Below are 15,370 nucleotides of genomic sequence, written 5' to 3'. Positions count from 1 at the left end.
GCAAAGCACATGAGGCGAACACAGGAGAAGACTACCATGACAACCAGGACATGCGCACATGAGCATGCCAAATGGGCCAATATATTCAGAATTACAGCTTATATGAGATAGAGTTCTGAACAAATCCCAACAACTTAACCAGCAGGAGCCCTAGATCAGGCCTTGACGCTGCAGGTCAGTGTAGGTCTTCTCGTTGTAGATGTTGCCTTCTTGATCTTCGTACTCTTCTTCTAGGTCTGGCCACCACTTGTTCACCCCTTGTCGTGCTTGAATTTTCTCCCAGAGCGCTTTAGCCTCCTGACAGTAGAAAAAAAATGTTAAACACATTCAATAAAACGGACAATGTCAAGAAATATGGCAGGCAAGGAATGCATTCATTTGCATTATGTTTCATACAAGGAAACAGAATAAAAAAAGCACAATGAAAAGTGGAAAACCAATATGATATGAGCAAATAAAAACTAAAAGACCAAACTATTCATTATTTGGAGAAACAATGCAGTAAGCTATGTATCAATAAGTATACCAAGTAAAGAAAATAATATCAACAAAACAAGAGATGGCATACATCGATGGATGTAATTTCATTGAAATTCTTAGTATTGGGAATGCCAAGGCATCGCATCCCATGCTGATGACGCCATTCCTTGAAATGACGCTCGTAAGCCCTTCGCCCCCAATAGCTATGGTTTCCACATATCTCACACTTGAATTCCTGAACAAACCATAACAGTTAAAAATGCATCAGATACCAAATTTGATGGAGATTACTAAGCATAAAAGGCAAAGGGTGCCTTAATGTTCCGGTCCAAAGCAGTTCCGGAAGAGGGAAAATGCACTAACAAACGTGAACATGTGATCACATAAATACATTAGTCAGATGGATTACATTTCTAAATTAGCATAAAATTTACGCAGAAACAGAATCTTTTAATGCTCTAGACTGGGTAAGGAGAAAACAACCACCTCAGTAGGTGGAAAGTGCTTAGAAATTAAAGTCCAAAAGTTACTATCAAATGTTAACACTGCAGAAAACATAATAGAAGACTTCATTTTTTCCCCTCGAAAACGCAGGAGAGCTGCGCATCATTATATTAAGAAGATAACGAAATGGGGTAAGAACCCATACAACACGACATACACAAAACCACATACAGCTCTATATTCATCCTATACTGCAACATCACTATTACCTTGCAGAAGTGTTAGTCGCTGAACAAGGATGGCTGCCAATTTATATAGCAAAACAGAATTTCATTTTTGGCGTCATAATTTGAAGTGACGACTGATCAGTCCATAAATGACTGACATCTTAATGGGTGTCAAATAGTCAATCTGTACCATGAGTGAAAGCATTGGTGGTACGCGCCATCTCACTCGACTAGAGGGAACAAGCTACTAGGAAATATACTCCCAACTCCCAAATATGACAACTAGTTACCTGCCCAAGGCCATGTAGCTTGTACAGCCAATAGGGGATAGGCTTGCCATCCCAACCCATTGGCAACTTGAGAGGATTGTAGATTTGTTGCTCTTCATCATCACTCTCAGTGTCAGCTTGTACCTCCTCCTATAGAAAAATACATATACATATATATAAGCCACTAGTTGAAAAACTAAGTAGTTTACTTCCATGAAAGAAAAATACTATGTTCAGCCAAGTCGTATAAGATCATACAAGGAATTTGAAGCAAACAAGCCAAGAACTGCATTCTAACTTCCTAACTGAAAACATTCGCTCACCTTTACAACAAGCTACTACCAGTACCCAATAAGATTTTTTTTTGGAAGCGAGTACCCAATAAGATTTTACATTGGACTTGCCATGGTATGCGGCTTAATCAGTTATTAGAGCTAAATGTGACAACACTAATCAGCAAATCACCATGGAATATACATAGTAAATGACTTGGAAACTTATTCGCTATGTACTGTACCAATGTTTCAAAGCAAAAGGGCATACCATGACCCAGAGAATGGATTTTCAGAATACAAAAATGAGGGGGGTTACATCCAAGACACTTGCAGAACTGTTTTAGGGGAAAGGAAAATGGTACTCCATGTCCATGAATATGATTTTGGTATATCTCAGTAGGCAACAATACTGATAAAAAAGCAGCCAAAAGCATGTCTAGCTGAGTAGTTTTCTTCCTAAAGCATATTGGACATGCATATGTCAGTTTATATTTTAAAATTGTTAAAAACCACACTCATTGGTGTTTTCAAGATAGCATGTTGAGGCTCAGGCTCCTGAGGTTGTAGCGGTGGTGAACGGGTGGTCGAGGCTTGAAGGCGCGGCGACGAACGTGCGGCGCCGTGCTCGGCGCCGGCGCTAGTCAGCGTGAAAAGCCAATGACGAATAGCAGTAGGCAAGGGCTGGGTGCCCAAGGGAGATAAGAGTATCTCAATCCCAGGCTAATTCATTCAATCGTAATTGTTCAATACTTATACAAGCAAATCTTCAACCGACTCAACTCTAACTTAATCAAGTAACAAACTCAAGAGATAAGTATCCTAGATTCTAGGACTTGATAACCAACTGGGCCGACTCAGCCGGGCTCCTAGCCACGGTGTCTGCGCCTGTAGACCGTACCGGTCATAACATAGCACAACAAAGAATAGCAGCAGCTACAACATTGAAAATAGAGAACACGCTCTGGACTCCATGAATAGTGCAAGACACAAATAGATAAGTTTTTTTTTATAAAAGAGGGGGATAAGTAACTAATTACCTCCTCCCGTTCTGCTTCCATCTCTTCATACGTCAAAGTAAGCTTCTTCTCCGCATTTTCCTTTGTCCTTACAAAGGCCTACACAAGCAACATAACGATGTAGTGAACACTAGTAGCCCTTCCAAAAAGGAAGGTTAGTAGTAACAAGAAGTAGATCGTTCTGGAATGGAATTGTAGCACAGTCCTCGTACAGTTTGTGCTTGGGTTTGCAAACAAAAATATACATATCTACCATATTAAAACTGGCATGTGATTACATTGGTGACCAGAACATACACAGTATCAACTTATTAGGAAAAAAGCAAGAGGCGATGCACTAATCATCTGTTAATTTTTTTATAAAGCCTTCCAAAGCATGTTTTAAGTTGTGGTAATGTAAATGGAGCTTTCAACCCAAACAAAAGGTGATAGAGAATTCACACATACAAGATACACAAAAGAAGAAAGCACCCACATCACATGGATAGACTAACGAAGAAAGCACCCACATTGAAAGCAATAAGGATTGCGTGGAATAATAGATTGATTGGAGAGACCTATGTACATATATATAGGGAAGAGAAGATCTCGTGGTTTATAGAAACAGGACCAAACCGAGATCTCCTCATATCTATCCAACCAAATAGAGGACCGGCCGGCTATACCAAGGCCCAGGCCCATATACACACGCATATATACATTTACAGTCTAACACACGTATCACATAAACTATTTCAGAATGAGTCTACAATCATACCTTATTAGTACTTCCCTGCATGCCTAAAATTGTAATTTGAGGAACAGTGTAATGCCAGCAAGCCACACACCCAAAACAAAAAATGATCCCAGATTTCTAGAGAAGACCAACTCAATCTAGACAAACGAGATGGTCTTCCATTTGAATAGACTAGCTTAAGATGGAAATGAAGTACATTCCTCAAAGTAAACGGGTTTCATCTTCATAGGATTATCTTATACAAGGAATTAAGTGGTCGCAAAAGGATTGACTGTGCGTCCAAAATTACATGCGTAACGTAAACACAGGGAGCAGCTAAAGAGCAAACCTCATCTAGCAGCTCACAAAGACGCTTCATCTTTACTTCCATCAATGCAATTTCTTTCTTCATATCATCCTTAAAAATGTTGCCACTGGAAGCTGTGTTTGAGCCATCTTTAGTATGTGGAACTTTGGCAAAATGCTTCCTATCCAGTTGCTCCAACGGTCTAAGCTGCAAAATATAATCAACAGTAAGTAAATTCAAAAGAAATGGTAAAAAGGTAACAAAAATAGGTAATACTAGCGTCTTTAATATCACCTTCAGCAAGAAAAGCCGATCCACACGCTTTTGAACAGTACCACCACTCTTCAAACCTCGAGCAGCTAAAGCCTAAAAGGATGTAAATGAATCAACAGAACTCATCACACAAGGAACCGATGTACAGTCGAAGATACCAGACAAGAAAATAATGCTTGGTAACAGCATAATGTTTTAAGATCAAACCTGTTTTAATTTTTCCGGGCCAAGCTCAAGTTCTTCAACTGTGCTGTAGTAATCAAGATCTATTTCAGACTCTTTTTCTGCGCCTTTATTTCCCCATCCAGGTATTTCTCCATTGGCCCATCATTCCTCGAATTCACTCTCCAGCTGTACAAATGTATGACATTAGAATGTTAATTATAAGTATTTAATCATAAATATGCTCTATGCTATTGAACAAATTACTGCCAAACCACTATTAGCAGCTCCTAAATGAATATAAAGGAGTGACATCATAGTTAAAAACACTACAAAGCAGAGTATAATCCGAAGTAAAACACTGCATAATCACATAAGCATGTGGAACACAAAGGGACATTAATATAGAAAAAATGTAAAATAAGACTGACCTTTAAAAAAATCTTATCATTGTCTTGCAATGGCTCTGTGCGATACAGAAATGATGTCAGATATTCCAAAATGTGTTCCAAGTATTCTCTGTATTGTCTGTCAATTAAACAAATTGAAAGGTATAAACAATATTGAGCATAACAATTGACATATAAGTGCAACATATGAAATGAATGTTAGACAGGTGAAAAGGCTGAGCAACTATCATACATATGTACTTGGATATGCATTACCCTATACCACGATTTAGGTTTTTTTCCCCTATGAAACATATGAAATGAATGCTAGACAGGTTAAACAATAAACAGCTGAGCAACTATCCTACATATAGACTTGAACATGTTGAGCCCTACTAACCTACGGTAGGTAATTTCCCTGCAGTGTCCCTCACGACATACTACCACTATCAGAAAAGAAAAAGGGGATTCAACCAGAGGTGGATATGGCATAGCCATACTAGTCAAGCCCATGCCAGGAGATCATATGTTTCAGACCTTAGTGAAAATGCATGACATACCTTGTAGTTTTATGACTATGTGAGATCTTGTCCGTCTGGGAGAAACAGCCAACATAAGCCGAGTATTCCATGGGCGTTCCAAACTTGGAATTTATGAACTCGTTATAAAGCTCATGCAAGTCAAGGTAACGGCCAAAAGTTTCCTATCAAAATGCAGAACCAGGTCATTAGCAAACCTAATTAAAACTATTGTGAGAATAGTAGAATATAAACAGAAGAAATGTAGTGAATATGCAACATGATCTAGCAGGAGAAGGACCACACAGCGGCGAAAATCAAAAAAGGAATAGATCATTGAATGATTGTCAAGTTATTGATCATTCTCCATCGCAGTTTCAATCATTGTCTAAATCTTACCATCGACACCACCAAAATCCCACAAGAGGAATCAAACAATCCTGCAGAAATTAAAGTACATGTATCACAACGGAGATACCCTCAGCTTCAAGACTACTGTAGTGAAAGGAAAAGGAAGGGCACTAATGGACTCTAAAAGGTTTTTAGCAGAACCCTACTGATGAGCAATGTAACTTGCATAGGTTAAAACAAAGACTATAACATGGCACAAACAATTGCAAAAAGATGTATCCAGGTAAACTGCAATAATTTTAAAGGCTTGAATAGTCACAGGAATATAAGTATCAATCATCAAGGAAAAATGCATGCAAGTAACAAGTTACTAAGATTAAAAATCATATGGCTCATGACAAAAAGGCACACAAAATATCGAGCAGAGTTACAAGCAACAAAAAAGGTGACAATACCTCGCCAGTGAATTCAATAACTTGCTCCTCCTTTAGAAGCTCTTCATAGTCATCAGTTGTACTGACAAAACGGGCAGATGGGTTCCGCCGATGATATTCACGGATCTGTAAGCAAGCAAAAAAATATACTTAAGGCAAAATTCACAAAAACTAAGAAAGACTAGAGATTTGCTGAAAAATGAATATTTGTTTGCTAGCACAGCAGAGGGCCAATTGGACCCAAAAAAGGATGCATTTAAAGGATCAACATGGTGCAAATCTCACAATAATAGGGAAACCGACCCAATGTCTGATCACTGATCAGTTCAATTTCCAAGGCTTGCTTTGGGATAGCAGAAAAAAGACTACCCCCCCCCCCCCCCAAACACACACACACACACTGATACGGCGCTGCCGTCGTGGAGTATGCAGGGGAGAACGGAGAAGGAGCTGGGACTGGAGATTGGAACGAAGAGGATAGCGGGGCAATGGCGCGGTGGGAAGATCGCCGGCGGCAGCGGCAGAACCGCGCGCAGCCACCGTCGAAGAGGAACCCCACCCGCCTGGGAGGTTCTATTCTTCTTCGATAAGATTGATTACATTCCTAAGTGCATCCTTTATAGTCCAGGTGCATTTCCTTCCTAACAAACAATGGTCTAGATCCTAAAAATCCTCCCTGATTATTCTCTTACTAAAACTGAAAAGGCCTTAGCCACTGCTGGCCGTGGCCCTCCTCATCCTGTGCCTATAGTGGCGTCCTATAAAGGAGTCCACAACATTTCCCTCCTCCCCAACAAACAGCTCGTCCGCGAGCTGAAACTCCGGGTAACGTTCCTTGAAATCAGCGATCGGCTCCCAAGTGGCATCAGCAGGAGAACAACCTGTCCACTGCACCAACAGCTCCCAGGTACCACGGTTGAGACAAGCTCGAACCACCTGAGAAGGAGTAGGCACCACACGACCACGAAGAATGATTGGTAATGGCATAATGGCAGCAGGCGGATCACCTTCATACTTCTTCAGCAAGGCGACGTGAAAGACATCATGTATGCGCGCCTTTGGAGGAAGCTGCAGACGATAAGCCACAGCGCCCAGCAGCGCAACCACCTGATAGGGCCCAAAATAGCGTGGCGCAAGCTTGGAAGGGGAGGCGGATGTAATGCCCACAGCTGTCCTCTGATGCAGTGGCGGACCCAGGATTTGAAACCAGGGTAGTCCTAGTAAAAAAAAAATTATGTGCAACACGACAAAATTCAAAAAAAAAAATCGGTAAAATGGCTATAAATTAACCAAATTGAGATAATACAATTGAAAGGCTCAAAACTTATATAAATTAACCAAACTTATATAAGGTCTTACATAAATAAGAGATTATAATACAAGTTCTAGTTCAAGGCTTTTGCTTTGCGCTTTTTCATTGCCATGAAAGCATGAACTTGGCGGAGATTGGACATAAAAGAAATTCGAAATTTATTTTATAGAAAAATAGTATCAAACAAAGTTTTGGAGTACACCAATGCGAAGAGCTCGTCGAGACAATCGAAACAGACATATTATTTGCTATATTGGGAGCTCGGATCCAAAAGATATTAATTTTAAAAGAGAAGTCAACGTCCACTTAGCAAACTCCAAAAGAGCCCAACAGCACAGCGCCATGCAGCACATGCACTAGGCATCGATACTGGCCAGGCGCGTCCCCATCTGCTTCCCTAGTGGGAGAGAGCCGTCGAACGGCCCAGCCACTCTGGTAAAGCCGCATGACTCAGGCAGGAGGCCCCGCCTACTCCCCAGTTTCACCACGCAGGAGCACAACAGGCCTTGACTGCGCACACTCCGTGACTACTATAACGTGGGCTTCTTTCAGTTTTTTATTGGGTCATATTTTCTATAGGCTAAAGGATTGAAAATGCTGAGTACTAAATAAACTTTGGACCAGATTCCAGGGTAGTCCTGGGCCTACCTAAACTACCCTATGGGTCCGCCACTGCTCTGATGGAGACGAAGCAGTACCCAATCACCAACAGCGAACTCCACATGGCGGCGCTTCTTGTTTTGGTGCTCCCGCATGGTGTCCTGAGCCATTCACGAATCTCTGCCAGGAAGGTGTCACGGTCACGGAGCTGACGATCCACAGCAGCCACCCGGGCCACGCCTGGAGTGTAGGACACAAGGGCCGGTGGTGCCCTGCCATAGACCACCTCAAACGGCGTGGCCCGAAGCGCTGATTGGTACGAAGTGTTGAAGCAGTACTCCGCCCAAGGCAGCCACTGCAGCCACGAACGAGGGCGATCACCAGCTAGGCACCGCAGGTACATGACGATGATTCGGTTGGTGACTTCCGATTGACCGTCCGTCTGGGGATGAAAGGCCGAGCTCCGTAGGAGCTTGACACCGGCCAGCTTGAACAGTTCCTCCCAGAAGTGGCTGGTGAAGACCGTGTCGCGATCACTGACAATCGAGCACGGAAAGCCGTGTAGCCGGACGATGTTGTCGAAGAAGGCCCGAGCGACGGACTGCGCGGAGTAGGGATGGCTCAAAGCCACAAAATGAGCCATCTTGGAGAAGCGGTCGACGATGGTCAAGATGACCGACTTCCCGGCGACCCGTGGAAAGCCTTCGACGAAATCCATGGCAATGTCGCTCCAGACATGGGTCGGCACCGGCAGGGGCTGTAGCAGACCAGCCGGGTGGAGATGGTCCGTCTTGTTGCGCTGACAGACGGCGCACCCCCGAACGAAGTCGCGGACCATCCGATGGGCACGGCTGTTGTAGAAGGAAGCCCACAGCCGATGGAGAGTTTTCTGGACACCCTCATGGCCAGCCTCATGAGCATCTCGGAGCAGCTGCGGCCACAAGCTGGAGGTCTCTGGAACTAAGACACGGCCCTTGTAGAGCAGCAAGCCGTCGACGAGCTGCCAGCCATCCGGCGCTGTTCCTGCAGCAAGCTGGTGGCGAAGGTTCCGGGCCGCTACGTCATCCTGCAGCTCAGCACGCAGGGTATCAAAGTCGGTGAAGAGGGGCCCGGAGAGAGCCAGGACCGCCGCCACCTCGTCACGGCGTGACAGCGCGTCCGCGACGGTGTTGAGCTTCCCAGCGCGGTACTCAACTGTGAGGTCATAGCCGAACAGCTTGGACACCCACGTGTGCTGAGGGATCGTCGTCAGGCGCTAGTCGAGGAGGAACTTGAGGCTCCAGTGGTCGGTTCGGATGGTGAACGCCCGACCCCAGAGGTAAGGACGCCAATGACGGACAGCCTTGACCAGCCCAATGAGCTCGCGCTCATAAGCTGGCAGCTTGGCATGGTGAGGAGCAACTGGCTGGCTGAAGAAGGCAATGGCGCAGTCACCCTGGTGCAGCACAGCGCCAAACCTCGCGCCAGACGCATCGCAGTCCACCACGAACCGCTTGGTGAAGTCTGGAAGCTGGAAGAGAGGCGCAGTGATCAGCGCAGTCTTGAGGGCGAGGAAAGCCGCTTCGGCCTCCGCTGTCCAGGTGAAGGCTTCCCGCTTGAGAGCAGTAAGTGGCGCTGCGACACCACCGTACCCGACGATAAACTTTCGGTAATAACCGGTGAGGCCGAGGAATCCGCGCAGCGCCCGGACCGAGCGGGGTTGTGGCCACGCCTCCACCGCAGCGACCTTGTCAGGATCCATGGCGACCCCCTCGGCTGTGATAATGTGACCGAGGTAGGCCACAAATGGGTCGCCGAAGGAACATTTGGAGCGCTTGGCGAAGAGATGATGGTCGCGCATCTGCTGCAGCACAGCCTTGACATGTTGTAAGTGCTCAGCCCACGAGTGGCTGTAGATTAGAATATCATCAAAAAAACCAGAACAAAGCGACGGATGAATGGTTTGAGCACATCGTTCATGAGCGCCTGAAATGTCGCCGGTGCATTGGTGAGGCCAAAGGGCATGACGAGGAACTCGAATTGCCCGCGGTGGGTCCGGAAGGCAGTCTTGGCGACGTCGTCCGGATGCATGCGCACCTGGTGGTACCCGCTGCGTAAGTCGATCTTGGTGAAGAAGCGGGCACCTTTCAGCTCGTCCAGGAGCTCGTCGACCACCGGGATCGGGAACTTGTCTTTCACGGTGGCGTCGTTGAGGGCGCGGTAGTCGACACAGAAGCGCCAACTGTCGTCGTGCTTGCGGACGAGGAGCACCGGGGAGGAAAATGGTGAGGTCGACTCCCGGATGATCCCTTGGCCGAGCATGTCCTCGCACTGCCGCTCGATTTCGTCCTTGAGGAGCTGCGGGTACCGGTACGGCCGCACCGCCACAGGTGGGGTGCTCGGCAGGAGGTGGATCCTGTGGTCGTGGCGGCGTGGTGGCGGCAGCCCACGGGGCTCCTCGAAGATGTCGTGGTACGACTGCAGCAGCTCCTCCAGCACCGCACGGGGGTCGGCGATGACGCAGGCGGCCACGCCCCGGCTGTGCACGCCGGTCCAGTGATGGGAGCGGCCGTTGTACCAGAAAGACATCGCCAGGGCGCCGAAGTCCCAGACGATGGGCCCCAGCGTCCGAAGCCACTGGACGCCAAGGACCAGATCGAAGCCGCCCAAGTCAAGTGCGAAACAGTCGATGGAGAAGGCCTCCCCACCAATGGTGACCGGAGTAGCGAGGCAGACGCCCGGGCTGCGCACTCGGTCGCCGTTGGCCACCATGACGTTGAGGCCGGCGCGCGGCGACGGTGAGACCCAGGCGCTCCGCGAGCGTGGAGTGGATGAACGTGTGGGTGGAGCCCGTGTCCACCAACGCCCGCAGTTGGACGCCGCTCACTGTGACCTGCAGCAGCATAGAATCAGCGAAGTTGAGGCCAGTCAGCGCGGAGAGGGATATCTCCAAGTCGTTGATCTCGCTGAGGGGGTCGTCCTCGCCGTCCGCCAAGTCCATGAGGAAGACGCCCTTGGCGGCGCACTTATGATCCTTGTTGTACGGCTCCGGGCAGAAATAGCACTGCCCACTTTGGCGTTTCTCCTGCATCTCCGCCGGTGTGAGGCGGCGAAAGCGTGGCCGCGGCCCCTCCGTCTTGCCATCCTACACCATGGTGCCAGGGGCAGCAGTGGTGGCCGACGCAATTGCCCGACGGCTAGAGCCCTTAGGCGCCGCCGAACTGTTGACAATAGAGGACTCCGCTTGGCGCTGCTCGAACGCCCGCGCAAGGCTCATGGCCTTCTGAAGATTGGCGGGGTGCTGCATCTCGACGTCGTGGGCCAGTGGCTGACCCAAACCTCCCGTGTAGAGGTCAATCACCGTCCGCGTGGCGAGGTCGTCGCAGCGCGCAAGCAGGGCCAGGAAGCGCCACGAATAGTCCTCCACGGTGCCTGTGCGGATCAATGCCTTGATCTCCGCGATCGAGTTGGTGCGGATCGGCGGCCCGAAGCGGAGGTTGACGAAGTCCACGAAACACGGCCACGGAACCATGCCGAAGTCGCGCTCCATCTGGTAGTACCACTCCGCCACGGTACCGTCGAGGTGCAGAGAGGCCATCCACACCTTCTCATCTTCTGGAACACGATGGCCGCGGAAGAAATTGTCGCATTTATTGAGCCAGGTCAATGGATCCGACTCCCCATTGAAGGTGGGAAACGGAATTTTGGGTGGCCTGTGCGGCTCACGACGTCGATCGAGGAAACGGCCTCCACCGCGGTCGTAGTCGCGATCCTGGTCACGGTCGCGGCCTGCTCGTCCGTAGTCGCGGGCGCCCCGGCTGAAGTCGCGGGCGTCGTAGTCGTCGAAGCCGCGGTTGGTGTAGCCGCGCCCGCTGCGGTAAGTGTAGCCGCGGCCGCCCCGGTCTTCGTAGCCACGCTCACCGCGGTTGTCGTAACCCCGCCCACCGCGATCATCGTGGCCGCGGCCACCACGATCGTTGTAGCCGCGGCTGGAGAAGTCGCGATCGAATGCGCCGCGGGTGAAGCGGTCCCGGTCGCGAAACGAGGCCCAGGCGCGGTTGCGCTCGATGTCGTGCGCGTCGTCCTCCACCTCGTCATCACCACTGTGGTCGTCGTTCCCGCCGGTGCCCTTGTCATCGTTGGTCTTGCCGGTCTCCACGCGCGCTAGACGAGAGTCGTGGGAATTGAGACGGTTGTTGATGGTGGTGAGTTGGCCCAAGATGCGATCGAACTTTGCGTCCATGGCCGCAGGATCAAGAATGGTGCCGGACATGGAAGTCGATGCACCAGAGATGGTCTCTGATACCAAATTGATACGGCGTTGCCGTCGTGGAGTATGCAGGGGAGAACGGAGGAGCTGGGACTGGAGATTGGAACGGAGAGGATAGCGGGGCAATGGCGCGGTGGGAAGATCGCCGGCGGCAGCGGCAGAACCGCGCGCAGCCACCGTCGAAGAGGAACCCCACCCGCCTGGGAGGTTCTATTCTTCTTCGATAAGATTGATTACATTCCTAAGTGCATCCTTTATAGTCCAGGTGCATTTCCTTCCTAACAAACAATGGTCTAGATCCTAAAAATCCTCCCTGATTATTCTCTTACTAAAACTGAAAAGGCCTTAGCCACTGCTGGCCGTGGCCCTCCTCATCCTGCGCCTATAGTGGCGTCCTATAAAGGAGTCCACAACACACACACACACACACCACAAAAAAGAAATGTTTTTAATTAGATGCATGAAATCTTGGTTGCTGTCAAATCATTCTGTTTTCAACTTGTCTACTTTTGGATATTCACACGAGTAATTTTGTTAAAAAGGGGGAACACCATTGAAAAACAATATCATGTTCTTCTACTGATACATAATATGCACCTACCTGTTTCTGATTGACATATTATGGGGTTTAATGCATTTTCAGATATTCACAATAAGATGCCGAGGGGACTAGACCCATGGAAGGGTAAAACATTAATCTTGGGAAGGTTAACATATGCCTATATATACAATGTGATTTTACAATTAGCAGAGTTCATGATAAGATGAAGTGATGAACTATATCAAGTCAAAAATCATCTAGCAAAGTGCATAAGATAAATTAGTTGGAAATGGTAGTCAGACCCAAGGACCAAGGTGCTCTTGGGATAATTGAAACCAAGGTTATGAATGAATGTTTGCGCGTAAAATGGATTTGGAAATATGTGCGAGGCTCAAATAGTACTTGGTTCAGAATTCTTCAAACCAAATACATGCCAGATGATAAATCATAGCTCATTTAATTCCAAACATAAATGCAATTCTCTGTACATAAGTTTTAGACATCTGTTCAAATGTGGAGCTATTTACAAACATAAGGGCCTACATAAGTTTTACATATTTGTTCAAATGTGGAGCTATTTGCAGGGCACGCAATGCAATAGCAGGAAGATTTTTTTCTGGAATGGTATATGGATTGGCCATTTAAAAACCGAGTACCCTGAGTTACGTAGGATTTGTGAAGAACCAAATGCTACAGTAGCTTAATATTGAACTGAAGATGATAGGGGTATAAATTTCAGTGGGTTTCTATCCTCATCTCACTACAATCCATTGGTGGATTTGATGGCTGCAGTTCACTACCAAATCTCTCTAGAGACTTTTAACTGATGGAGGGGTCAGCGACAGTATGACAAAAGAACTTTGGAAATGAAAACCGCCCATGAAAATTATCAATTCTTCTATGGTAAATTACAGGCCACAACAGTTTCAACAAGGGCCTAGAAATGGCGTGTGCATTGGTCTTTCTAATGAACCTGCGAACATAGACCATATTTTCTTTAGATGCCCTATTGTTAGATTTGCATGGTGCAGTTTTACAGAGGCTTTCGGTTGGGACTCTCATCCCATTTCTAGATCTGACTTCATGGGAAGTTAGGTTAGAACTAACCTGAATTTACCCCAGCGTGCATACCTTCTTTTTTCTTTGCAGGCTTGGCATTATCAATTTGGAAAACATGAATAAGATGAAATTTGAGAGGAAATATCCTAGCCACCCCACTGAAGTGCTGTTTTATGCTATATCTTTTCTGCAGAAGTGGATGGAGCTACCACTACTAAAGCCAAAAGACCACATTATAGTGGAGAAGATCATTTGGAACTGGATGAACAACTTCAGACACCTATTCCTGTCCCGGACATTACGGAGCTTTAGCTACGTTGTAGCAGGATAATTCTTTCCGGTTTGCTTTTATTTGTTTTTGCATGCTAGTATCTCCAGCCAGATAGTTTGTACCGTACATTATTGCTTTCTTAAAAGCAGAGGAGACTCATCTCAAAAAGAAAAACATAATATGCAGCATCATGAGCTTTGGTGCCTGAGTAGTGAGTACTGGAATCTATTGACTTTTGTCACAGTCAGGCAAGCAGCTACGCAAGGTTATATATATACCTCTTTAAGCCTTTCATAGTACTTGCTAAACAGTCCACTTTGCGTGGGCGCAGTAGGATGAGTATTGATCTCATCCTTCCTAGCATTGTCCTCGTCCTCATAGATTTCCACCTAAACAAGTCACAAGCAACATTAGCAAAAGTGAGATCGTCACTGGACAGCAAAATTTCAATTTCTAAAGGGAAATTCCTCACTCGGACCAAAACAGAAAGGAGGGGGCAGAACGGTACAGAAATAACCCTAGCTAAAACCTCCGGTGAAACAACACTAACCAGGTTGTGCCAACTGAAAAATAAGAGCACAAAATCCATCTACACAGATCGAATTCAGAGATAAACATAACATGATTTACATGTAATAGGAATTGCGAGAAAGCCGGATCTGTAACTCCTCGTACACTCAGAAGCCAACCCTAAGCAAACATCCCGATTGGACAGGAACGGCAAATATCGATCGTGTCCAAACCTAACCCAGCTAAGCAAAGCGAATCACTGAAGTGGATGGAGTGGTGAACCCTGAGAAAGAGAAGAAGGGGACATACGAGCTTGCCCGAGGTGGAGACGACGAGGTCGAGCATGTGGCGGACGCGGTGGGACTGGAAGAGGCGGTCGCGCGGGTTAGCGGGCTCCCGTTGCAGCTCGCGCACCGCGAGCCGCTCCAGCCTCTCCAGGTCCTCATGGGCCGCCCGCGTCGCCTCCAGCACCGTTGACGCCATTGCCCGCCCGCTAGGCTACACCCGCCTCCGGCGGCGTTTCGTAGCGGATTAGCGGAGGCCGGGTGTCGCGCAGCGCCGTAGAGAGGCGGGAAGGGGGAGGAGTTGCGCCGGGTAGTTGTGGTGGATTTCGATTTCGCGGTACGAGGACGAGGACGAGACGAGGGCCCTGGATAGATTTGCACGATTTTTTCCTGTCTACCGTTAAAAATATTTATAATTACGCACGAGCCATAAAAAAAATTGAGCTTCCACGAGTGGGCTACCGTTCTGAATTTTTTTTCTCTCTAAGTCATTCCGTTCACTTTTCTATCTAACAGTGTTAAATAAATAGATGAAATATCCATTTTATTCGATAGTGAGATCCATTTATCACACCCAAACTTTCTCTTTCTCTTTCTCTCTCTTTCTCCTTCATGTGCACACGAGGGCCGAGGGAGCTCTGCGCTACGGTCGGGTTCGCCGCCCTCGTTGTCGTCTGAGTGCTC

At 47.3% G+C, this 15,370-nt stretch overlaps 1 pseudogene; it reads right to left on the bottom strand.

Annotated features, from left to right (window-relative positions):
• Nucleotides 1-10: 10 nt before the first annotated feature.
• Nucleotides 11-15,046, bottom strand: LOC136456382 (splicing factor SF3a60 homolog; annotated as a pseudogene).
• Between the last annotated feature and the right edge of the window lie 324 nt (nucleotides 15,047-15,370).

This window comes from Miscanthus floridulus, chromosome 6, assembly GCF_019320115.1.
Source record: "Miscanthus floridulus cultivar M001 chromosome 6, ASM1932011v1, whole genome shotgun sequence".
In the NCBI taxonomy this organism is placed as follows: domain Eukaryota; kingdom Viridiplantae; phylum Streptophyta; class Magnoliopsida; order Poales; family Poaceae; genus Miscanthus; species Miscanthus floridulus.
The sequence above is the reverse complement of the archived record's forward strand: the minus strand, read 5'-3'. Positions and strand labels throughout refer to the sequence as shown.